This window comes from Lissotriton vulgaris, chromosome 3_1, assembly GCF_964263255.1.
Source record: "Lissotriton vulgaris chromosome 3_1, aLisVul1.2, whole genome shotgun sequence".
NCBI lineage: Eukaryota > Metazoa > Chordata > Amphibia > Caudata > Salamandridae > Lissotriton > Lissotriton vulgaris.
The window spans coordinates 2,889,395-2,893,689 of NC_141689.1; the positions used below are offsets into that span (position 1 = coordinate 2,889,395).

General features: G+C 53.5%; 1 non-coding gene across 1 annotated transcript; it reads left to right on the forward strand.

The window, feature by feature from the left end:
* The first annotated feature begins 3,616 nt into the window (after positions 1-3,616).
* Positions 3,617-3,815, forward strand: LOC147725797 (U2 spliceosomal RNA). Its single transcript, XR_015309737.1, has one exon. It is a non-coding gene; the product is annotated as a U2 spliceosomal RNA (small nuclear RNA).
* The last annotated feature ends 480 nt before the right edge of the window (positions 3,816-4,295 follow it).

A 4,295-nucleotide genomic window follows, 5' to 3' on the forward strand; every position in this document is an offset into this window, starting at 1 on the left:
ACATTAGGCGTGCACAGGCGGCGGTAGATGCTGTGGGGGCAACCGGGGATCGGGCAGCGTTGTTGCTAGCAGATATCGACAGGGCATTTGACTCGGTCAGCTGGACCTACCTCTTTGCCCTCCTGCCGCTCCTCAACTTGGGGCCGGTGTTCATCTCCTATGTGCGGCTGCTGTACACTGACATCACCGCCTCGGTGCGTATATCTGGGGCGATTTCTGAGAAATTCCCAATTGCCACGGGGACCCGCCAGGGATGCCCCCTCTCCCCCTACCTCTTCGCACTGGCCATGGAGCCATTGGCCGCACGGGTACGTTTAGATGCACAGTATCGGGGCTTTGTGTGGGGGGCGGAACTCTCAGACCGAATCGCATTGTATGCGGACGATGTCCTTTTCTTTATGACCGACCTTCACCGCTCTGGCCCACGCATACTGGACATAATGCAAATGTTTGGCGAGGTTTCAGGACTCTTCCTCAATCCGCGCAAATCAACCCTGTAGGTGCTGGGCGACGAGCTGGAGACCTACCCCTGGGCCTCGGCTCTACAGGTGGCAGTCGGTGGTCTAAAGTACCTGGGTGTCTTCCTATCGGAGTCTGCTGCGGTAGCATGGGAACGCAACGTGCTGCCGGTTTGGGATAAAGTCCAATCGGACATCAAGACCTGGTCACGCATGCCCCTTAATATATATGGCAGATCTGCCATCTTCAAGATGGTCGCCCTGCCACGGCTCCTCTACCAACTACAGAACCACCCGTACAGGATTGACCCGCAGTGGTTCCGTCGCGTGAACTCAGTACTTGGCCGTTTTCTGTGGGCCGGGGGTGCCTCTAGAGTAGCACTGCGGACTTGCTTTCTGTCCACGTACTGTGGAGGGCTGGCTACCTCTGACCTCCTGTCCTAATACCAGGCCTCTCATCTCCTAGTTCTCAATGAGTGGTGGTATGGTGACCACAGCGACCCGGCATATGCGCTGGAACACTTTTTGATGGGGGATACCACGCTACATACGCTGCTATACTCGGCCAGGCGGCGGAGGGTGCTGCTGCGGGTCACCCAGGTGGTCTTCGTGATATGGAGACAGGCACTGCGCCGTATGGGTTGGTGGGGCAGGCTGACAGCCGAAACTCCGCTGTGGAATAACGGACAGCTTCCTGCACTGGCCTCCCTATCGGGCCTCCCTATCGGGCTTTGGAGGCTGGGACGCCATCAGGATCTCCTCACTCGGCCATGTCCTCACGGGGACTACACTCAAATCCTTTCAGGACCTCAGCTCCGAATTCAATATGCCCAAGACCCAATTTTTCAAATATCTACAATTCCGCCATGCCCTCACGCCGAGTCTGGCTGGGATGGACCGGCTTCCCGAATTCAGCCCAGTGGAGGCCAAGCTCTTCATGGGGGACCTGGGAGATAAGAAAGTTTCCAAAATATACCAAACGGTGGTTACTCACTGCTCTTCTTCGCTCCTGTCACTGAAGGCCTCCTGGGAGACGAATGTTGGCCCTACATAGGGCATACTACACTAGGGAGAGACTGTGGAGAGCGGGCCTCATTGCAGCTCCGGAGTGCTTGCGTTGTGGAATTGAAAGAGGAACGCTACTGCATACGGTGTGGTCTTGTGTGGGTCTGACCCGATTTTGGAATGGGGTGTGGAATTGTTTATCGGAAGTGCTGGGGTGGGACCTTCCTCGTACGCCCAGGCTGGGCCTCCTCCATGTCCTGGAGAATGTGGGAGGCAACATCTACAAACGCCACCTCCTGTTACTGGGTCTGGTTGTAGCTAAGCGGGATCTGGCGAGAGCTTGGAAGAGTGATCGTGCCCCCCCACTTAGCGCCTGGAAGGCGGGATTAGATTTTCTTATGGGGCTGGAATAACCTGTGTTTGAGGCCAGGGGGTGCCCCCGGAAACACTATAAGATCTGGAAGCGGTGGGCGGACTACAGGGGGCTGACTTTGGAACCCCCAGTTGATATAGAAGATGTGCTACCTCTGGATGGAGACCTTGGGACCTAGGATGATATCTGACACCTACGTTGCCTTACCCATGTATTTGGTGAAATGTGAACACGTGCACTGGGTTAGGGTGGGATAAGGGGTGGGTAGCCGGGGGAAGGAGTTGGGGTATGTTTTTTTGGGGGGTTGGTGGGACGTGGGATGGGGAGGGGGGTGATTCCAAGTTTAGGCCTTTGATTAATCCTACTGTGTGTTTACTGTGGACAGTGCCCTCCTAATTGTGGAGAACTGTACCTATGCTTTGCCTAAACTTTCAATAAAAGCAGTTGTGAAAAAAAATACATCAGACCTCCAGGCAAACACTCCAGACCGGGGGCGACATGGCGGTAAGCTGGATGGCATCCAAGGACACCACTGGGCACGATAAAAAGAGAAAAATTTGCCAGGCCAGCCGGGAGCTTAGAGAGCTGATGTCCTGTCGGCCATGTTGCTGGTCACGCCCGACATAGAGATTAATTCATTTTAAACAGGCATTTCTCAAGATCTTGGGGTTCGTTGCTATGGTGTTCTCCCAGTCCTTATGCTTTATTGTGATACCCAGGTCTGTTGCCCATCGTTCCCTCAGTGTTGTCAGGGAGTTGTTGCCAATCGCCCTATATAAGCATGTGACCGCCTTGATTCTCCCTCCCGCCATGCCTATCTATTGACAAGTGGAATTGTGTTTAGGTTCTGAGGTACCCATCCCCCAATGTCTTCTGATGGCCATTGTTATTGCTCTGTAGAGAGGGAAGTGGCCCTGGGGGATGCCCCAGTCTGCCTGAAACTCTTTGAATGGCAGAAGGTTCCCTTCCCTGTACAAGTCCCCCAGCTTAGTCGCCACCTGCCTGTATGCAGTCCTCTAAGCCCCGCCACTGGCAGAATGTGTACCATCATCAGTGGGAGGTCTGGGGAGTAAGTAACTCTGCTTTGTGACTTCTGGAGATATCTTCCTCAGCAATGCCGTATCACCTGTAACTGACCTGAGCCCTCATGTGGGGTCCTGCAAATTTTCAATAGGACCTGCAAGAGCATGTCAAGCTCAGGGACAAATGGCCCCATCTCCCTTCCCAGTGTCTGTCTTCTCGCCAACCATTGTGTGAACCACTGTAGTTATCCCAAAGGGTAATATGATAAAAAGCTCCTATTTTTCGTTCCTGGATGTCTGGATTAGAGTGGTTGATCTCGACTCCCAGGTATCCTGGGCAGCGGGACACCCACACAAGACCGCCCAACCCGTCTGGTGGGTCCCTGCCCTCTGTCAGTGGGAAGAGCTGAGATTTCTGCCAATTTAATTTAAGCCCCGATAGCGCACCAAATTCAGTCATCATTTCTCTGGCGCCCTGCAGTTCTCCTCCCACATTGTTCAGGAACAATAACAAATCGTGAGCATACAGCGCAATGTGATGGGTATGTCTCCTGAGCTGAAGGCCTCAATATCTATCGCCTGTCCAAGCAAGACATGCCAGTGGCTCAATGAGCAAGGTAAACAGCAAGGGGGAGAGGAGGCACCCCTGTCGTGTCCACCTCTCCACCTCGTACTGCTTCGATATTGTGTGACTCGTTGTAACCCTAGCCAGGGTATCGGTGTAAAGCAACTTGACCCATCACAGGAAGCCCTGTCCCATCGCTTCTCTGCCTTTTGGCTAAGATCAAGTGTAGTATCTGTCCGATCTTCATACACTCCATGACCACATATAAGAACCCCCATTCGAGGCTATCAAAGGCTTTTTCTAAGTCAGTCACGAAGACAGCTCCCTCTCCGCCCCGGGCCCACTTGCCTCCAATATGGACAGCAATCGTCTTATATTTAGGGGCATGTTGCAGCCCGTGATGAACCCTGCCTACTACGGGTGGACAATGGCAGTCATAAATGGGAGAAGCCTCATCGCCAGGAGCTTGCTCAGTATTTTAATATCCAGATCAAGCAAAAATAATGGCCCATAAGCTTTACAATCCAGGGGTGATTTAAAACTGCTTGAGCAGGGGGGACTACTAGTGCTTCCCACGTGGCACAGGGGAGAATGCCCTCTTCTCCGGCTGCCTCATACATCTTCGCCGGTCTTGGGGCTAGCTGCTCCACGTAGGAGGCATAAAACTCCGCATGAAACCCATCTGTTAACGGAGTTTTGCCCTTGGCAAGCCCCTTAATGGCCCCCTCACTTCTTGTAGGGTAATGTCTGTCCCAGCGTCTCTATTTTATTTTGTCTGGGTGGGGACGCGGAGTGGAGAAAGGAAGTCCGCCATCTCCCTCACTACCCGTCCATGCGCTGCATAAAACTCCAGTAACCTCCCATTGATCCCT